Raw genomic sequence first — 22,699 nt, 5'->3', positions numbered from 1 at the left:
GACATGACAAACTGGCCGTGGACATAATGAAACCGCTTTCCCTGACATTTCGATCCATACCGTACAAACAAAGGCCCCGAGTTCAGCTGAACAGCCAGAGATTTATTAAGTTCAATAACATTTCCATCGCATTCATTTCTAAAGAAACGGCACACACAGGCATTTAAGTGAAATCATTTTCCCGGCCATTCATTCCGTGTCATTCAAAATGTATAGGGTCATTTTGACTTTGGCTTGAATTTTCAATCAGTCCGAAGTGCAATTCAGACATTTCTCTCTCACTGCTGATAGCTGTTAAAGGACAATTTTGCTCAGACCTCCTTCCGGCTTTGTGCCTATGAGCCTTTTAGGTTTTATATCATCAGCATGCCGCACAGTGCAATATACCATTTGCACTGTAATGATATGTCCCAAAGTCTTTGATTTTCCTGTCTGGCAGACTGACTGGGGGCCTAGCGTAGAGGGAAAGGAAGTGTGATAAAGTGTTCGTGGAAAATATAGCAGGGGCCCCTTGTCTGACCACTGTAGCTGGGGTTAGTAACCACAGACAAAGATGGAGGGAGGCAGATAGAGAGTCTGAAACTGGGCTAACCCAACCCTGGTGTTTTGGATGTTCTGCACTCGCTGAAAATTAGCCTTCCTACACAAATAGGAGGAGAGTTTTCTTCCATGACTAATTATATACAGTACGAGTGGGTCAGACATTTAAAGCTGTTAATTAGCCATGGCAGCAGAGTTGCTCAGGGGACAGCATTGTTTGGTGGTTGGTCCACCACTTTGCTCCAGCCTTACAGTAAATATCTACCAGAAAATAAATAAAAAAAACAAAAACAAACTTTGAATGGATCACCGTAGAGGCATGGTGCAGACGTTCATGGTTCCCAGAGGAAGACGCCTAGTGACTTTGGGGCCTTTTGTGCCACAGTGAGACATTACTTTTAGCGAAATGGTCATTATTAGATGGATTACCGCTGAAATGTATGGTGCCCATGCTCCGTTTTTTGTTATTATCAAGGGCCTTTCCAGGTATTATGAAAAAGGTAACTAAATATAATTATTAGGGCAAACATAGCCAATTAGATACCATAAAACCTGCTGTGAAATCATGTGTTTAATTAAAAACAGATCTCTGCGGACTGCACAGTCAATAAAGGGAAAAAGCATAATTTTAGATGACTTGCTATGTGGCGAGTACACAATGCGGTTACAGGTCAGACTGGACTTATAAAGATAAAGAAGCGGACCACAAGCATATTGTAAAAGGAGGCTTAAGAGGCTTAAGGGATCATTTACTTTATAATTCAAAACACACCTCAGACCAAACTTAAACCCGGTGTGCAGAAGTAAGACACTTTTCATCTAATGTCACCGCCATCGTTATCACAGCACACTGTAGCAAGCCACTCAGCTCTAAGCTACTTAAAGCGCTTTAACGCGCAGGTGTGGAAGAGGAAGTAATGCTCTCGCTCTCTTGATGTCGCTCTTGACGGGGAGGACGCACTCTATACACCGTTCACATGCTGCTGGGAGATTCTTACACAGCGAGACAAGTGTAGCTCCATGTTTTCATGAGTCTGTTGGGGAACCATTAAAATTCTTTATTCAACATTATATTACCTAGATTTTTCAGAGAACAATACAATATTCATTAATAATCCATGTTGTCATGATGAAAGTGAGAGTCGCTCACACTTATATTGTCATGATAGCACCATGGTCTGGGGCTGTTTCCCCATAGAGTATTACATATTGTATGAGTACAGCTGTCTTCTTCCCTCGAGACCAAATTGTGATATCTTAACAGATATATATACATATGTGCGCACACACACACACACACACACACACACACACAGTACCAGTCAAATGTTTGGACACACCTTGCTAAATATGTTTTATACTTTACATCACAGGTCTTTAACAGGGGGTCCGCAACGTCTTTGGTTGATTAGACATTTTTTAATCCATTTTTTTTTTTTAATTTTGCCCCACACATTTAATTTTCTTTAAATACACATTAACATGACTCCAACATATTTTAGTAAAGGGAGAAGGGATAGCTTAATATTGAATGTAAAATGATAATGATAATAATAATGTGAATTTATAAATCGCACTAGGCTGAGTTTAATATAGAACACATATAGTGGGTAAGGGGGGCCCTACGTAACCTCTACATCAGTTTGGGGGTCCTTGGCCTGAAAAGACCCCTGATTTACATTCCTCAAAGTAGCCTGCTCTCAGTCACCATGTAGTCACTAGGGATGCTTATCGTTAAGGTTTTATCCAATACAGGTGCCAAAGCGGTACTTAAACGGTGCTTAAAGAATGGAAAACATACTAACTTTGTCCAAAAACTGTACCTTTTTATTTTTTAAGCTATTTTGTGATACAACTGAGAAAGGGAGTCACTGCCAACAACAAAAAGACTGCTGCATGAGATTACGACGGCGTTTGCTAGTTCATCCTAGCATTCATTTAGCATTCCTTCAGCACATTGATTTAACCATAACCACCATAACTCACTGGCAGCGCTGGGACTGTCCTCTCCGGGGATGATGCTAACTCCACTGGCGGCAGCAGATGTGTTTGGCGTGGGTACATTTCTCAACTTTAAAAAAAAAAAAAAAAAAGAAAAAGCTATGCATCGTCAGATGTTTAATCAAATTTCAGGTGTTACCTCCCTTGCACAGTATCTCCTTCGAGTACTTTTCGCCAGTTGCCAAGTCTGCATCTTTTGAGGTGAGGCACAGCAATAGAGCTAAGGGGGGCGGTAATTAAAAATTCAGTGGCACGGAAATGAAGCACCAAAATCTGCTCTGCTTTTCGGTCTGTTTGCTACCGTTAGCGTCAGACCCTGGTTTTGGGCAGGGGATGGGGATACAGGACTCAGGGTACAGGACTGAACCACTTGCAGTTCCATATATATTCATTCATTATAGGCAGAGAGAGAGAGAGAGCAAGAGAGACATACACACATACAATATGTGTATGTCTGGTACAATAACATATTTCAATGACATCAGATACACCACCTCAGTGGTGGAACAACAATGTGGACAGCACTTTCCAATGTTACAATGAATATGAACAAGAAAAGGCTTTCCCACTGTTTCATAAAGTGCATGATTGTGCTCCTGTATCATAAATTCACTCTGATGCCATTACAGAGTTTGTGCTAACACATGGTTTCCCCATATAACACAGTGTTCTAACTTTTTTTTAACATACAACACATACAAAATCTGAGACGTCACAGCAGTGAACACCATTGATGTGGCTGCACAGCCTTAGCTTCTCATTTAAACTCCAGACCCCCCACATGCTGCCATCCTACCCATAGTCAAATATTTAGGTTGCACTTTATGATGATGATGATGACAATTATATGTCATTTTGAACATGAGAAATACGCAGCGCATAGCTCCATATCCTCTTCTCTCACACTTCCTTGATGTGTTGCTTTTTCCTCCTCTCCTGAGTTGTCTTCCTCTTCATCTCCGTTTTCTTCATCCTAAATGTTGCACTGTGGACGCGCACGCTGCAGAGAGAGCACACACATACAAATCGTTTCATTCACCGAAGAAGAAACACGTTTCTGGTAAACACGCACAGTATAGGGTGCGTGAAAGCATTTTCTGTTGTTGCTCTTCTGGCAGTTAACTGAATTTCCTGCAAAGGTTTTTCTTGAAACTGAGAGGACTGTACAAAACACACATATAAAAAAAAAAAAAAAAAAAAAAAAAAATAGCATGCCATGTGCAGCTGCCACATTTGATTTGTGTTGATTTTTAGCATACACGACTTTAGTTTGAAGTATTTGAACTAGATTTGTGCCAACATTCAGCAGAGGCCAGGTTTAGGCTGTACCAGCACAACGCAGCACATGCTAAATTTAATTGCTTGATGTCTCCATTACATGCACTGACCCTGGCAGCCTGGACTGTTGCTAGGAGAATGAAAGCATTTATAACACGGGCAACTTTTTCTTCAGAAGATTCTGCATCTTACTCATCTCTCAGGGTGCCTGGTGTTGCCTTCACTGGACCACATATTTCCATATGCGGCATGTGCTCTACACAAAAAGGCTTTAACTATTATCTATAGACAGGAATTGCGGCATTTACAATTCTGGGAAACTCATCATGGGATCATTACTCAGCATATTGGAAAGTGCAAACTACACCCTGAAACACGTCTGAGTGTCTATGTGAAGTGAAAAGCGCCTCATAAATCAGCACTCTTTAATACCATATCATTAAAAAAAAGAACTGACATATAAATCACTAGTGGTCTGTGTTATTCCCAGGGGTTATGTGTGCTGCGCACTGTCAGGCTGTCTGTCTCCCAACACGTCAGTCTGGCAGACTTCACATCTAGATCACTGTTATTATGACAATCATAACATTTAACAGGGTACGGTATTTCAGGCACTTCTATGAAATATCCAAAATTGGAAATCAGTGCCTTGTCGGAAGATGTCTATATGTTAAGTTTATTTTTAGAGCTGGAGATATACAAGTAACTGACATGTCTGCGTCCCATGTGTAAAATTAAAGTAGGCCGTGGCTGTCCTCAAATACAAAAAAAGACAAAAGTGTCTCATGCTTGATATATGGTTGCTGACTTTGTTTCATCTTCCTCTTAGATATATCTCCGAGCTGTGACACACTAAACTGATAGACAGCCATGGCTCCAGCTAGTCGACTTTGTGATTTGGTGGTGGAGCACAGCTTAGCAAACCAGTGGCCAAGAGTAGAGAGGGATGTGATGAAAGTATGCAAACAACGAATTCAACAGTTCGCAGCCCATGCTAGCTCTGTAACTAGCTTCACAGCTAGTCCGGCCTCTTCAGGTCTCCCCTTTTGAATGACAGTGCAGACTACTGCCACCTGCTGGCATGTGGCCTTCAACACATCTGCTCGGTGTAAGCTGTATGTCTTTGCAGTGTGCTCTAGTGCGACAATGTCGCATTCGGGCTTGTTTGCCGGTATTTCCTTGACGTCTGTTCAGCTAGTCTGGGCCTCTAGGGTGAGCGTAGCATGGTTGTTCTAGATGATACGAGCTTGTAAAACTGGATATACTGCAGTAGTCATCAGACTTCAATAGAGGAAGATACTTCAGAATTATGCTTGAACAGCAATCAGACAAAATTACCGACCAGACTGCATCGCTCATTTGTCAGACAGTCAGACAGTCCAAGTTTATCAGGGTGTGTCATCTAACAGTGAGCATTTCAGCCGTGACTCACCGTGGCGTAGCTGAACACTCACTCTCTCTCTCTCACACACACACACACACACAAACAACTCCAAAGAACGGTTGGCTAATGTGCTTAAAAGTGTCAATAGCCTGTTTGGTTCTTAAACGTGAACAGTTGGCCACAGTTTGTTATAACAGCCGCGTCTTATCTAACGCATAACCGCACGCATTTTCCAAGATACTGATGTGACACAACAATACAGAAAGGGAAGTGCTATTGTTCACTTACGGGCCTGCATGCGTGGTCATCCCCGAACAGTCATCTTCCCTACGGTCACACGAGACAAGGCACGGTATAAGCCCGTTCGGTTTACACTGCAAACACAAACACACGGTGCCTCGGTCACGTGCGTCTAAACAAGCAAAAACAAAAGCAGTCAACACGACAGCCTAGTCATGCAAAGATGATGCTGAAAGGAGAGGGGGAGAAGGCCCGTGACGGAAAAGACACATTGTGACAAGAGAAAGGAGAGGGGGGAGGGGAGGCGGGGGGCTAAACAAATTAAATTACATCCCCCTCTCGATCTTTTTCTCTTCTTTCCATTTTTCACTCCCTTGTTCTGCTCTTTCATTTCCAGCTCATTTTGCTGCCTCACTTTCTCTCCGCCACCCCCTCCATTCTTTCTGTCAGTCTCTGTCTCTCTCTCCATGAGCAGACAGGCAGAGACAGGGAGACTGTTGTTGTGCTTGCAGTCTGACACTATCAGCTCATAAATCCCTGTCAACAGCTTGTATGTCTCCTCTCCTCCCCTCCCTCCTTCCCTGTCCTCCCTCCCTCCACTGGTGAAGGAGTGGAGGAACCCAGTGACCTGCCAGTGAAGGTTTGACTGGCACAACCACAGACACACACACACACACACACACACACACACACACACTTAGGAAAAAGAAACACACAGAAGCGTGCACGGCAATATGTGCTGTACATGGGCACATGGATGGATGGAGGGATGGATGGATGGATGGATGGATAGTCTGTCTTTTTTGTGATCCCCTCCCCACCCCTCTCCTTCCCTGTCTCTTCCCCTCTCCCTGTCTTTCTTTCCCTCAGGCGATGTTTGCCGGCAGACATTCGTCACTGACAAGAGCTTCCTGTGGTTCGGGGTAAACACCTGGGTAATGAGGCCACACTGCACAACAACCATAAAAAAAAAAAAAACTTCCACCAGGGTTCACAGCTCTCACTCGCAGCACATGAGGATATACACTGTATACTCGCAATCAGGTCATGCAGGCACATAGGGGCGCGCACACACATACAAACACATCTTGCACAAGCACAGACAGGCACTGAACACACACACACACACACATACATGCTTGACTCAGACTGCTAAACAAGCATTGAGCCAAACCAGCCATGTCAGCCAAAACTCAACACTCAGACTGACTCCACTGTTAAAAGCATCCCGTATTGAGCCGAGGCGAGGGGGAACGAACTGAAGTCAAGCTTCTTCTATTCTTTCACCGTCACTAATAGTTTATTTTCCAAACTTAGAAACTCTCCAAGGTTGCCCGTGAGAAACTCGGCTTGAACAATTTGCAGTATGTCAAATATCCTGACAGATTGCAGCGCAAGGTTATGCTTTGGTGAAATGTGAGAGCTGCTGCAGTGAAGCGCAGAGCTGTCTGTCAGATGTTGGTGACACAAATAGGCCTCTTCCACAACAGGGACTTCATCGACCCCCAGCTGAACCATTGTCCAAAGCGCTGCTTATGTTCTCACCGTCCTCAAAGTTCCATGAGCTAAGTTTCGGCGCACTTGTGGAGATGGTACTGCAGAGTTTCCCATACAATGCTAATTCTACGACGGCCTGCTAGGGTCTAATTTGCGCCGCCGTGGCCTCATAACGAAACGTAAATAATATGTTTCAAACAGCGTTGTGCTTGAGTTGGTTTTCCTATTGCTCCTGAAGCATCTCTCCCTCCCTCCCCTCCCCAAAGGCGCCTCCCCCCAGACCTTAAAAAAACAAAAGCCAGTCGCTCCCCTGCTCTGTAATTTAACCTGACGTCGAAAAACGGCACTCACGTAGAATGTGAACCTATTTGTGTTGGTCACTAATAAAAGTTTACATCACCAGTAGTTTTTAAAACCCAGTAATTCTCTTGATTTTTTAGACCATGGAGATTTACAATAACTCATTGAGAACCTGAGTAAACAACTAGCTTAACTTAAAAAGAGCTAGCTCGCAAAGTTGAATTGAACAGTTTTCTTAAAATACGTTTTATTCACTGATACAAAACACATGCTGTTATTTAATGTGTACACATTGTTGGGATAGTAGCGTAATTTGGGGCTTTTATTAAGACGTAGAATCATTTGCCACGCACACAAAAAGGTTACGCCAAGGAAATTTTGTTGGAAACACTGGTTCTAACTAGAGTTCCAGTTCCTAGTGTGGGGAGAGGTGGGTGTTTACATGGTTATTGCCCATGTATTGTAAATCAGCTGTCACTCCTGATATAGCAAACGTGGCTTTTACCAGCGATTAACAAAAGGGAGTTGACTTGAGTGGGTAGCAGTCCTGCATTATAAGTTTGTGTCCTGTTTGTGTGTTTTGTCTTGCTGACATATTTCACTGCACTTAACTGGTCATTAAGTTTTCATCAGTGGAAAAATAGCCTGAGTCTACTTGTCATGGAGGATGCACTGACCAACCTCTTAGCCTTAATGACATATCACTTACGACTTGTGTAAGAGTGGCGACAGAGGAAGCTTAATTATAAATATAATGGTAGTCACAATGGTGCTGTCAAGCATGGCTTTCATATCATAACTGATGAATAGAAAGACATGTTGAAGGAAGAAAGTTGCACTATATGCACATAACCCATTCTTAGCTTTGAGTTACGTTACACTTAATACATTCTGGATCTGTCTGCACCAATCAAGCATAATCAGGCTTAATGACCACCTTCCTAATATTGTGTAGGTCTCCCCCGTGGCTCCAAAAACAGGTCTACTGGGGGTGTCCTGCGGTGTCTGGCAACAGAATGTTGTTAGTGGGGCCCCCTTTTGGTGCTATGGGTTGAGGGGAGGGCCCCCTATGGATCAGACTTGTGCGTCCCACAGATACTTGATCAGTTTGGGATCTGTAAGTGTCAGGCTGCATCCTGCTGAAGATGGCTGTTGCCATCAAGGAGTGTGATTGCTATGGGGTGGGGGTGCCTGGTCTGAGCGTAGGTGGGCGGCACATCTCCAACATCCACACAAATGCCAGATCCAAGTTTCCCAGGAGAACATTGCATTGTCAAAAGATAGTCAAAGTTACTCAATTCTCCTGTCAGTGGTTTTAATGTTTTGGATGATGGGTATATATGCTAGAAGCACAAAGATTCAGCCAATCACATGTCTAGGCTTGGCTGTATTTAATCCTCCTATGTCTTTCTGCCATATTTGTACAATTTTTTAATACATTCTCAAAGCTTTGAGGCAAAATAGGCAATTTTTTAACCAGCGGCAACCCATAGTTCACTGTCACGCCACTTTTGCTCCTAACAATGTGCCTTTATCCTAATTGATTTTGTCACCACAGAATTATTTCTGGCTCCGCTGCTTCAGAATATTCTGTATGTATCAAAGCCTCAAGAATCTTCCTTGTCAAAAGCGCTAGAGTGCAAGCGATTCACTCAAGAATCGTGTTATTGTTATCTCTGGACAACACAGCGCAGCCTGCATGTGTCATCGGAACGGGGAAGCCTGTGGTGAATCATCAGTCCTGCCAGAACAGATAAGTCTTTGGGAATTCTTTTCAGTTTTACTGAGGTTTTAATGTCCAAAGGACATCGTCCTTAGCTTTTTTTTTCTTTTTTTTTTCTTTTTATTGTAGTTACCTTCAACAACAGATACAGCATACATTGCTGTATCTGGCTTAGAATGTGTATACACTCACGTGTGTATGTGGCCCACACATGTCTTTGTGTGCAACGGAAATGGCTGACAGTGAAAAATGTGACCAATTCTAATTTTAATTGCCAATGAAAAAAGGCCTCAGTATTTATGGGTCCTGTCCAGACGAACAGAGCAGAAGGGTTTAAGCATGAAAGCATATTCCTTATCACAATTAAAAAGTGTTTTAACATGACTGCAACCCTTTGAAGTTAGATTAGCAGCAATATTGGAGAGATCTGCCCTGGCTTTGAACAATGGAAACTGAATAGAGGGAAAAGAAATTATTTAACAGAGCCAAAGGTAACGCTTTCCTTTCCTTGTCTCTCCCTTTTTTTCCTTGAATTTAGCCTCATGCTATTTTCTCAGAGATTTACTTGCGTGGAACCACTAATTTTTTTTCCCCTTTCTTTTCAACATGAAATTGCTTCACGTGCACTTGAAAAAAAAATATGCTTGGAGTTCAACCTAGGACCTTGATTGAGAGGCGGAAAGAAGAAAAGAGGGAAAACTAATTTGACAGCACAATTTGAATTGGGATCCTTTTTTGAAGGATTTGAAACGCGGAATGACGGAAAAAAGAAAAAGAAAAAATTGGAGGCACAGCTGCTGGAGAATTGTAATCGCAATGAGTCCACAAGTCTTGATTATAAATATCTGAAACCGTGCAGCGCCGGTCCACACGACCAAGCACACGGGGGAAAAGAAGAGGCGCATTCGTGCAAAAAAAAACACATACAAAACAAACGACAGCAGACTTGTGAGTTAAAATTCCCATCATTACAAAAAAAAAAATGCCATTCAGCTAGTCCTTACATAAGGACATACAAACCCATGGGAAGGCACGGGGCTGGAACCGAGAACAGTGTAATTAGAGAGAAAGAGAGGACAGAGTGAGAGGCAGAGAGAGCTTAACCCCAGGCACAGAAACAGGAAGAGAGAGAAGGAGAGGTGACATGCTTGAGAAAAATCCTCCCATGTTAACCTGAAAGAAAGCAAAGAGAGGGGAAGGAGAAGTGCATGACAGCAAGCAGCTGTTGAGGATTTACATGCTGTAAATTATTTATGCAATCAGCTGTAGGAGCAGAGATGGAGCCATGGACAATAAGGGAAAAAAAATGGTCCGCAGGGAGAAGGGCTGAAAATAGAGAGACGTACACAGAGAGAAATATGTTTTATACTGCAAGAGGCAACAAAACTAATGTAACACTCACCCTGCCGGTCCTGTCTAGACCAGGTGATCTTTTCCACTGAGTCTCATCCTGTCACACCTGAAAGAAAGACGAGCGTTCACATACATGCGTTGCTCTCCGGTTACATGTGCCGTTTCAGATATCTGCCCCCAGCTTGTGAATGACAAATGTCCTTTGAACTGGTTCAAAATGCCACAACTTTATTAGACTTCTTAAAGGTTAGTTAAAGTTAAAAATAAAAAAAAAAAAGGTCACTGTGAATTTACAGCATTTGATACCGTGTACTTTATTAAAATTTCCATGCACAAATATTATACCCTTTAGGTCATATTATACACATATATATATCCCATTCTACCTGTCAGTGCGGTTCTGTGGTAAAGTGGGGACTGTGTGCATGATCGAGTGACAACACTGACCTTAAAAAGTCCTCCCGTCATCACAAAAATAAACACTGGGCTGCTGTTTCTCAGAAAAATAGTTTTCACTTTGGCGGCAATATCTGCTGTGCTACTGTATAGATGTAAGCGTACACAATTTGTGGAAACTGGCCTCCACGCCACGTAATATCACTCTGTACCTCCAGAAGCGACAGTGAGTCATTGTAACATCCAGTCTGTGCAACATAAGAGGAGGAAGTAGCCATACAGAGTTTTCTAAGTTCTCGACAATCGTGTGTGAACACACAGCTCTTAGCGAGGAGTGGAAAAGAAGCCATGTTTTTGCGTCACAGGAAAGAAGTGATAGACATGAGAGAGCAACGAGAGTTGACACTGGCATCGCTTTCAACTGCTGGAGAATGCTCTTGGCGAGTATGCCTCCGATGGTTGTCAGTAAACCGGGACATGTTAATCCAACCGATCCACAATCTTAAACAAGGGCAACGGGAAACTGGGATTAAACGGGAACATCTGTAAGTGTTGCCCATTAGAAGCTCGCAGGGCTGGGGTCTGTTAGTGCTCAGGAGGAAACTGTTTTGGTCCTGTTTGTCTTTGTGAGTAAATAAAATTGTTAATGTCGGTGTTGGCTGTCTTTCTAATCATTAAATTGTCCTGACCAGTTATAAACCAGGCGTAATGACCTTGTGTGGATGATTTAAAACAGATCATTAATGCATTGACGACACAACCGTATTGAAAACCATTTTTAAAAGTTTTGCCATGTATTGCCCTGCAAAGATTTACAAAATTATATTCCACAGAACATCTATTACACATTATTATAGGTTATTTAGCGTCATACTGACTCTTAAACTATGCCACCGCTTGTCCTGCCCTCCCCCCTGCCCCCTCTCAATTTCCACAATACTCTGCGATACACAGAACTCATCAGAAAGGCTGCATAGAAATAACGACACCGCTGCACTCCTTGCACTCTTTCTGTGCACAGTTATTCACTCTGACGCCCAGGAGCGTTTTGAGAAGATGCTGATCCACAAATTCCCATGGGTTTGGTCGAGTGGACCAGAGCCAGTGGAAATTGCAAACAAACACTGGGACTGCTGTGTCTGATGTGAGCACAAACAACCTCAAAGCCCTCGTTCACACATCACATGTGCGCGCACAATTGTGCATGTGTTTGGGCGTACGTGAAGGAGAAGGAGAAGAAGAAGAAGAAGAAGTGAGAAAAAGTGGGAGAAAGTGTGTGTGTGTGTGTGGGAGAGGGAGAGAGGGGGGATTGCAAGCATTGGAAGGCGTTTCAAAGGCATTACACCATTAGATTTATGAGGGCATACGCAGTAACACTGGCAATAAAACAAAGATCCCAGCTCCTGTCAAAAGTTCACATTAGGTCTTACTGTGGCAAGAGAGAGTGGGAAGAAGGAAGAGCGAGCGTGTGAGAGAAAGGATGGTGGAGACTGGAGTTCAAGAAGGATGTTGAGAATAGAGGAAACAAGTTGAAAACAACAAAAAATGGCAAGAGAGAGACATCTCATGACAGGCCAAAGGCGACAAAGTCCGCGACCAAAAATTTAAAGAGCAACAGAGAGAAACAGTTAGCAGCGCTCCCCTCCCCTCGTGCCTTTCCACCCCATGGTTTTAGTGGCCAAGTCCACACCACATTATGGGTCCCTGGATTTTTTATAATGGCTGGGTGTGTTCTGATCCGGCACTAAAGTCATCGGCAGTTAAATTCCTTTCCTAATTAGTGGTGGGAATGAGAATGAAAAGGGGAATCGGTTGAGGAACAATTAAACATCACTGGGGGAAAACAATATTTTCAAACAATATTTCACATCATGAGGTTTGATGGTGCCACACAGGGCACATAACGTGTCCCTGACACTTGAATAAAAGACAGAAAACGTGGCTCATTTCGCCCGTCCTCTCATTTTAATACCAAATATAAAAGTTCTTTTATTTTTGACCGTCGGGGTGAGGTATTAATATCATTAGTTGAATATTTTCTAAAGAACTTTATGCAGATGTGAACACAGGAATGTGGTGGCATTTTGGATGAACTGCACTGATTATCCAGCTCATAGAACAAAACGTTGTGGTCTGCGTAGGCGCACTTCAAGCAGAATAGGAGATTTTTTACGCCGATCAGGCAAAACATTATGACCTAATATTGCATAGCTCTCCCTGACTCCTAAACAGCTGTGGCTTATCAGTGGATGGACGTGTGCCTTCTGTCCTGTGGTGACTGAATGTTGTCAGTGAGGGGGCCTTTGTGTCCCATGGGTTGAGGGGAGGGTCCTCTGTGGATCAGGCCCCTGATACTTGATCAGTTTGGGATCTGGGGAGTTTGGAGGCCAGGGCACCACCTTGTGCAAGGTGGGTGGTGCATGTCTAAGTAACATCCACACCAGTGCCAGGTCCTAAGTTTCCCAGCAGAACACTGAATTGTCTCAAGATGGTCAATGTTATTTCCTTCTCCTGCCAGTGGTTTTAACATTGTGCCTGATCAGTGTATATACTTCCACACTCCAATTCTATTTTAAATGTGGTTGGGTATAAATCACCTTCTGGTAGATGGAGATCCAAATATAAACAATACATTTGATTGCATTTTACAGTTGTGTTATGAAATCCTCTTGACCAACGTTATTTTCTAACAGTGTCTGTGCGTTACGTGTTCTCTTACTTAAAGGCAAAACCCACGCATTATTTGCAAGTTATTTCATTATGAGCCGCTCTCTATTCCCTCGATTGTATGATGTTGACATCACAAGATGCATATTTAGCTACCATGGGCTACATGAACTGCCCCAAAAACTAACTGTAAACTCACAGTAAGCCTGCACGTGTCAGCTGTTGAAAATGTGAGACTGTAAAGCGATGGAGACGTCTCCAAGGTTCCACTGTTGCAAGTCGCAAATGTAATATATTTTGGATGAGCATGGGATAGAAAGCTCGTAATACAAACCAGAAATATTGCCGACTGCTCAGCCCTGCGCTTCCCTCTATAGCATGTGTTTCTCTGTACATGTGTTCAAGGGTTCATTGCCAAGAGCGGAAAGCTGCACATACTGTAAATCTCACAAGACACATATCATAACATTTGAGTTTGTGAAACCATGAGTTCAAAGATGGCCTTTAAGATGTGGCACAGCAATCTGGCAATCTAGAGTATCCCATACCGCCTGCAACAGTGAGCCCGTGTTAGTCTTTGTGTAACTTGATCTAAACTGCAGCCATGCAGCTTTCAAATATATGTGAGGCAACGCAGTTTCTGATTATGGATCGTTGCTGGGCTTAAGCTTAAAGTCACCCCGCTGCTTAAAAAGCAAGAAATAAAGTTTTTGGACTTTTCTCTCTCCATCGTTTCTCTGATATAATTCTCTTTTCTTCTCCGTGAAAAATCTTTTTTAGTCAGCAAGTTTTTCTTTTCTTTTTTTTTGAATGTGCTGCGCTGCATCAAATGTGCTGACTGGTGGCATGGCCATGATGTCCACACACTGGAATGCACCCTCATCCCTAGTGGAGTGGAAGGGTGAATCTATATGTGATTGACAAGTGGTGAGTCAGGCCACCGAGCGCAGATACTTAGTGCCGAAAGCCAGGAAGCAAAGGCAGAGAGAGGGACTCTGTGACAGATTGACTGCACCCACTGAGCAATTAGAGTGAGATTAATTGGTTAGTTGTCACTTCATTGGACTGTTATTAGCCAAGGAACTCCTCTCTGGAAACCATTTAAACGTGAGCTAATTGGCATAATTGTTCTGGAGATGACAGAACTCATGTGGTATCACAGAACACAGTACTCTTTTCCCTCTGTGGGTTAACAATGAACGAAATGGTAATTGACAAAATGCTGCAACTTGGAAAGAGACAGCAGCTTAACAAGGAAGGCAGACAGCAGGACAGGGAGAAAGAAAGACAGAGCGAAAGAAACCAGATTGTGTGTGTGTTTGTGATGCTGGTGCCAAACTTTTGCAGAATACCAATGTTGTAGGGCCATTTATCAGGGCCATGCAACTTCTGGAGATTAAAACCTGTGGAGACCTGCGCCAGAACAAGGGGTGGGTACTGGCAAGGACTCCATGATACGTCATTTGACTCATGATAGTATACACTATTGCGATATTATGACATTATGATATATTGCAATATTCTACATAGTTCACTGAGAAATTTTAAATACAGCTTAAAAAGCATATTGTTTATGTCTACATGAGTGATAATTCATTGGGCAAATTGAGTCAAAAAACAGTATTAGCCCAAATGATCAATTTCCAATTTGTTGCATTTGCACAGAAATAGTGGTGGTGGAGGTATGACTGTTTCTTTTAAAATCGATATTAAGACATTCAAAATCGATATTGTATTGGAACAAAAAATATCACAATATATTTCCATATCCATATTTTTTCCCACCCCTTGTTGGAATTAGATTAGGGTCTGGGTTAGTGCCTTCAGCTTGATACATATTCCATGAGAAGCAAGAGATTTGTTCTTGGACAGGTCATTTATACTTGACGAAAAGCTTAGCTGCCAAACTCTGGTGAAGTCCTCATAGGGCCCTAAGTGTGCTAAGCCTTGTGGGAGATGCGAGAGAGGCAGTTTTCTTATTATTTTTGGATGTCGGCCAGTTGTTTTGAAGACCGTGTCCACAGATCATACCGTACATTGCTGCATACCCACACACAGCATGCCAATCTCTATCCAGTAGAGATTAGCAGCCACACTACACATGTGGGTGCTCACAGTATAGACAGTATAAAGATGGATGACGAAACTTCTCCTCAAAAGCGAAGCCAAAGCAAGCAGAGCTCCCCCTGGTGACTGGCTGTAGTAAAGGTCATAAGCTCCACCTCCTCCATGCTAGTGGATGGGACTAACTGAAATACATGTTAAATATATATATATTTTTTTTTCAAGGATGGTTTCTGTCATTCTAGGTAGTTAATGTAATGTTAATGCGTGTTCAAGTGTCAATTCAATTAATTCATTCATTCAAACAAGTACAGCGTATAATCCAACATTTCCGTGTAACAGGTGGAGGTAGAGCAGAGCGTAGTATTAATTAAATGAAAACGCGACTGAATCTGGCAGAAGTGTGGTCAACTCTGTTCTGAAGTGCGACAACAAACTTGCTTCTGGCGGAGTATGTTACAGCTTTCACTTGAAATGGTTAGGGCTAGAGTTAGGGTTAGGGAATGCAGTATGTCCTTTCAAAGACAGAAACACGAATATGTGTGCGCATGGGGTTGAGGTCATGGAAACTTAACCGCCTGTGTGTTTTGGCGTGTGGATTAGCCAGGACATGCCTCCGCTCTGCCTGGAATGCTTCTTTATCACACACACACACACGCATATAAACACGAGCATAATCTAGACACTCATATGCACACACACGAGGTCGGGCTTAGAAATTAGTGCGGTGTTTGAGATGACCTTGTGAGGCAACTTCTGCACACCAGTTAAAAAGTGTACAAGATTTATGAACGAACCCGCCAAAGCACTTAACACAAATCACATCATATATTCGTTGCTAAAAGTCAAACCACTAATGCATACACTGTAAATATTTGATTATTAGTGAATAATTGATGCGTTTTCACTGCTGTCAATAAAAATAACTTGAGCATATATTTTTAAACCTTTCTATCTGGGTATTTTTAACTTGCCTGTTAGGACATTTCTACTTTGCATATCACTGTGGGAGATAAGAAGGAGTCAGCTCCCAAAATAAGCTGTCATGGAGATTAGATGCCATCAGCAGCATTCAGGGTTTTGCCCAAGATTGCAATATGATTCATTAATATGACATCAAATTATGTGACAAAGTGATAGCAGACTATGTGTTTTTTTCCAGAGATGTGATATGAACCAATTACGAATAGTGTCTCTTTTTCAAAGGATCTCTAAGATGATCAGTGCGATAAATAAGCGGAAGAGTAGAAGACTTAATCACTTAGATTGGTTTCTAAAAGAGGATCTTTCGTGATTTCAAACAAAGCAGCCTTTTCTACTGTGTTTACAACTAAATCTGCTTCTATGTTTTCCAAATCTGTAGAAGGGAATGGATGACATTTATTTCAAGTATTCTGCCTTTTTATTCTAGAGAGACAATAAGCAATTACACAACAAGTGTAGCTCGGTTTACCCAAGACCTTGCATTCAGTCTTTTATGGTAGTGGCATAGTTTTGCTGATACAGAAATGGGGCCTTACAACAGGATATAGGAACAAAGAAAATAAAAATTATTCACTCAAGCTGGCTAAATAGCTTTTTTTTTTCTGATGAGCAAAAGTACCATGTTAATACTGGATTACAAATTTAAAAACGTACATACAGTTATATGCAAATGTAATTTTTTAACCTCATATGCCTTATTATTGATATGATATTTTAGCATGTTCTAAAGAAATTAAAGCCAAGAAAGTTTGCTAGTTATAGCTTTTTCTATATCATTGCGCAGAAAATCCACACTAACATTTCAGTATATTGTAGCTAGGGTTTGAAATCTAACCAAGGATGCAGGAAATCTTGCCAGAGATTTATATTTTGTTCAACCTCAGGTCTTCTCGGAGACAGGATATTCCTTTCGGCTGTTTTTTGACTTTGCTGCACAGTTGCAGATGTGCGTGCACGTCCCTTCAGAGGTTTGAAAATGTGATGCAGTGGTTCTTTCCGTTCCTTGCGGAAGAGTTGCTACTCCACCACTGGCAACAAATGCCTTCCCTGCAGAGCAATCCATAATAAGGAAGAAGAGAGTTATCAGAAACAGTCTTGAAGAGAGTCTGACTCTCTGTTTCTGTGGATTCTGAGATTGTTGTTCTTAACTCTTCTGGACTGGTGAATTGCCGACTTCATTTCCCGGTATTATTGAAATGCAGGCTAGTGGTTATTTAGGCTGTTTACCGCCACAGCAGGGAGTGCGTACCGATGTGCGAAGCCAATTGCTCATGTCTGGGGCCTGATTTGATTTCATGTTCATGTAGCAAGTTATACATCCTTGACTCCCAGTTTGTCACCTTAAAGGGCTTTACATGGCCACAAGCTTTAAGAGAAAAAGTACAATTCTCATAGAATTGCTGCTTTAATACGCAGCTTAAATGTTGAAGTCACTCAGTTCTGAGAATGCTGATAACTGAACTCCACAGTCAAACAAAAACACCACTCTCTTAGGTAGTCTGTCAGTAGCTGGGCCTCCCAAAATTGCAGAGACAATGCAATAGAGTGAAAGACTCAGCAAAGATACTAATGGTAGCTACGTAGCAAAGTGGTTAGCAAACTGGATTTGCTTTTCAAAAACAAACATGCTCCCGGTGTTACAGATCTCCATTAATCAGCCGCAACATTAAACCCAGGAGAATTAAATAGCATTGGCTATCTTCTGATGACGTTCTGCTGGAAAACCTTTGTACCTGGAATTTGTGTTGATGTTACTTAGGCATGTACCACCCACTTAGACCAGACCAGACACCCCACCCCATAGCAATAACAATCATTGAGGGCAGCAGCAGCCATCCCCCAGCAGGATGCAGCCTGAAAAACAGGACCAAGTGTTGACCTGGCCTCCAAATTCTCTAGATCCCAAACCGATTAAGTATCTGTGGGATCCACTAGAACAAGCATCATCCACAGTGGATCCTTCTTTCAACCCATAGGACCCAAAAGCCCCCACTAACAACATTCTGTTGCCAGACACCACAGGACACCCTCAGAAGGCCTATGTCCATTCCCTGATGTTTTGGCAGCAAAAGGAGGACCAACACAATATTAGGAAGGTGATTCGTGTGCAAGTATGTGTGATTGGTCCAAAGTGAATGTCCTTGTCTCAGCTGCTTGACAAACACAGAAAGTTTTCTCAAGTTCTTGCCTCCTGCACATCATCTACTCCGATGTCTGCTCTATGTTTTTTTGCAGTGATTTTAGTGAAAGTAACTGTTGATTCACTTTGATCAACTTCAACTCCAACATGAGCCGGTCAGTTCCAGTCAACATTGCGTGAAGTACACAGAGAACACGGTCAACACAGTTTCTACCTTTGTAAGAGTATCCAAAGATCTAAAGGATTTAGAGGTTTTGCCTGTTAAAATGCCCAGCAACACTTATTTTTCAATTTATATTCATCAGATATTTTCCTCTTGGGATGTTTCACGGCAGTCACAGGGTTTAAGATGTTAGCATTATTTTAGAGCCAGGTCTTTGTACAAATTAGTGTAACAGGGGACTACTACTGAACCGTGAAGAGATATTCAGTGAAGTTATTTGTCAAAAGGTGTTAAGGATTAAAATAAATGACTTTTCCTTTAAGGGACTGCAGCATGTGTGTCATGTTGAGCATTGTACATTCTCAACATGACACACAGCTCATTCTCAAGATAAAATCCACCCACCATCTGGAAAGCATTACAGTGTGTTACAGTTAGGTATATCTTTCCCTCTGGGAACAGGAAATAGTTTATTTCTCCTGAGTAGAGCATGTCCCTGCTAGGGAAGTGGCTAACCACATGAAGCTAGTGCGATCCAGTCTGTTTACACGCAGTCATTTGCACAGGTGAGAGAGGAAGGGCTACTGGGATGAATACAGCGGCTTTATTTAGCCACCCCACCTCTGAGGAATTCAGGACATTTGGAAAAGTCATGAATTCGTTTCATTCATCAATCCCCGACCGCTTCAGGTTTTAAATCACACATGTAAAACAAATATCCAAGTTAAACAGAGCGGTTTCAGGGTTAGGACATTGCTAATGCACCAGCCATTACATAATTAGGAATCTTTAGTTAATTTAATTCTGACTGACTTAATATGTACATATAGGGAGTTATACACATGTTGTACACACACACATCAACTTAATGTGCTCTTCAAACCTTGAAGAAACATTACACCTTGGTTCCATGACTGAAATGCAAGAGGTTTAAAGGAGTTCAGTTTTCTGCCCATTCAAAGCAACACCCCGTGGTCTGATCCTGAACCAGGGTTATGTTTGATTCTTCTTAACTAGTCGTTCCAGTCTCCTCCGCTTTAAAAAGATATCAAGTAAATTGGACTGGAAAAGGAAATTGCTCACTGCATGCAAGGCTGGTCGTCACAAACAAATACTGCCGAATTCACCATAATCAGGTTTCAATGGAAAATATCAACATGCCTTTGAAAATATGTTGTCTGCTCGCTGTAAAAAAAGAAAAAAAAAGTCTCTTTTAATTTTATGTCACAAAGAGGTGTCAGTGTGACCCCACCATGGGCCTTGTAGCAGCACAAAAATGACACACAAACATAAACAGAAATACATACAGACCAACACTCACTCAGACGCTCTGAAAAAGTCTTATATCTATTCAGAGTGAGTAACTATTTGCAACAAAAGAAAAAAGAAATGAAATACTAATTAACCCTGCCCTTACATACTGCGGCCCCACTGAAAAGATTTTTATCACGCCTTTTGTGCAACAACATTTTATTTTATTTGCAAAGGTCAATCATTTCGTGCATTCTTGTGTGTTATTCCTCCCTCAGTCGTACTTTTCTTTTGACTCCTTTTTTCAAGGTTACTACTTCATTCTGACTTTCTTTTATCTTTTCCATAACAGCTTATCATCCGTCCTACCTCCCGTGGATTTGCCGCTCTTATGAGGTTATTCAGACGTGTTTACAACCTCTCCCTCCCTCTCCTCTCCTTCAATCATTCATTCATCCGTCGTCATTGCTGATCATCCATCATTGATACGGCCATTCCTCCGTCTTTATTATCCATCTTTAGCGGGCGGTTGTTCATGTCTGCTTGACTGTCTGCCAAGCTGTTTACTGACCGCCCTTGCTTTTTTTGGACTACTCTCCTTCAACTCTTTACCCTCTCCTATTTATCATAACTTCTTTCATCCCTTTCCCTTTCCATCCATCCGTCTATCACTCCAGACTTTTTGAAATCTGCACGTTCTCTTTCTTTCCATCCCTCCATCCAGCAAGCTTACCTTTGGCGAAAGTTAAGTTCTCCTCGCTGTACCCCCTTTCATCTCCTCTCTCTCATGTCCATCTCTCTCTGAGAAGTTATTTGAAGTTATTTAGGTTTGTTTATCAAACATTTCTCGTCTTGATTCCCTGACAGTCCACTTCTCAATCTATACGCCCTGTCCTTCTCTCTACCCTATGTACAAAATCCGTTTCATTTGCAGGCCATGCTGCATGCATTTCCCCCTTTATTAGGTCACATACTGATAAACATTGTGGTCCATACTTAGTTCTCCCCTTAGATGAAAGTCGGAGCAGAAATCACAGATATTTGACCGCAGCCAACCAGGCAACCAGTGTGTGTGTCCATGTGTGCGTGAGGGAGATAGGCAGACTGAAAGGCAAGCCACTTAAGGCACGTTCAGACCACAGCCATGTTTTCATAGATCTGTTTAAAAAGCATCCCCTTTTTCTTGTGTAGAAGTCAGCTTTTAGAGTCCTTTTTAACCTCTACTTTAGGGTAAAGGGTAGGCACTTTCCAGGCACAAGACGAACCTTGAGTGACGTAAATGTGTCGTGATTAGTTCCAATTTGAATGCGGGTTTATCAGGTGGAACATGTAAAAGCATCAAACACAATGTAAAAACACAAAAAGTACTGTAAAAATTTCAAGGTGGTAAAATTTACTTAAAGATGAGAGTAAGCTATACTGAAAGAGAACCTTTGTTATAACTATATAAACATATACTTTCTTGTTTCAACTTGATACTATGAGTTAAAGCAACTTCCTGGGTTACATTATCCACTGAAGAAATCTCATTTTATCTATATACACTCACTTGCCACTTGATTAGGCACACCTGTTCAATTGCTTGTTCACACAAACAGCTAATTAGCCAATAACATTGCAGCAATTCAGTGCATTTAGGCATGTGGAGGTGATCGAGACAACTTCCTGAAGTTCAAACCGAGCATCATAATGGGGAAGAAAGGGGACTTAAGTGACTTTGAATGGGGTATGGTTGTTGGCGCCAAATGAGCTGGTCTGAGTATTTCAGAAACTTCTGATCAACTGGGATTTTCATGCAGAACCATCTCTAGGGTTTACAGAGAATGGTCCGAAAAGAGAAAATATCCAGTGAGCAGCAGCTGTGTGGATGAAAACACTGACGTGATTTGGTGGGATTTCAGAGGTCAGAAGAGGATGGGCAGACTGGTTCGAGATGATAAGGGCAACAGTAACTCAAATAACCACTCGTTACAACCAAGGAGTGCAGAATACCATCTCTGAACGCACATGTCCAGCCTTGAAGAAGATACAGCAGCAGAAGACCACACTGGGGCCACTCCTGTCAGCTAAGAACAGGAAACTGAGGCTACAGTTCACACAAGCTCACCAACATTGGACAATAGAAGATTGGAAAAACGTTGCCTGGTCTGAAGAGTCTCAATTTCAGCTGCAACATTTGAATGGCAGGGTCAGAATTTGACGTAAACAACATGAAAGCATGGATCCATCCTGCCTTGTATCAGTGGTTCAGGCTGGTGGTGGTGGTGTAATGGTGTGGGGGATATTTTCTTGGCACACTCTGGGCCCCTTAGTACAAACTGAGCACGGTTTAAACGCCACAGCCTACCTGAGTATTGTTGCTGACCATTTCCATCCCTTTACAGCCACAGTGTACCATCTTCTGACGGCTACTTCCAGCAGGATAATGCACCATGTCACAAAGCTCATATCATCTCAAACTGGTTTCTTGAACATGACAATGAGTTCACTGTACTCCAATGGCCTCCACAGTCAGATTCTCATCATAGATGTTCAGCCGACAAATCTGCAGCAACTGTGTGATGCTGTCATGTCAATATGGACCAAAATCTCTGAGGAATGTTTCCAACACCTTGTAGAAAGTATGCCACGAAGAATTAAGGCAGTTCTGAAGGCAAAAGGGGGTCCAACCTTTAACTAGCAAGGTACCTAATAAAGTGGCTGGTGAGTGTATATTCA

At 42.2% G+C, this 22,699-nt stretch overlaps 1 long non-coding RNA gene across 1 annotated transcript in view; it reads right to left on the bottom strand.

The window, feature by feature from the left end:
* Positions 1–2,079: 2,079 nt before the first annotated feature.
* The window catches only part of LOC125016934, a 105,795-nt gene continuing 85,175 nt past the window's right edge, over positions 2,080–22,699 (bottom strand). The window contains exons 6-8 of the long non-coding RNA XR_007113793.1: positions 10,366–10,422; positions 5,492–5,577; positions 2,080–3,541 (exon numbers count right to left, since the gene is read on the bottom strand). This is a non-coding gene — a long non-coding RNA (uncharacterized LOC125016934). The remainder of the gene's footprint in view (positions 3,542–5,491; positions 5,578–10,365; positions 10,423–22,699) is intronic.

This window comes from Mugil cephalus, chromosome 11 (genome assembly GCF_022458985.1).
Source record: "Mugil cephalus isolate CIBA_MC_2020 chromosome 11, CIBA_Mcephalus_1.1, whole genome shotgun sequence".
Classification (NCBI taxonomy): domain Eukaryota; kingdom Metazoa; phylum Chordata; class Actinopteri; order Mugiliformes; family Mugilidae; genus Mugil; species Mugil cephalus.
This window is presented reverse-complemented; position numbering and strand designations above follow the sequence as displayed.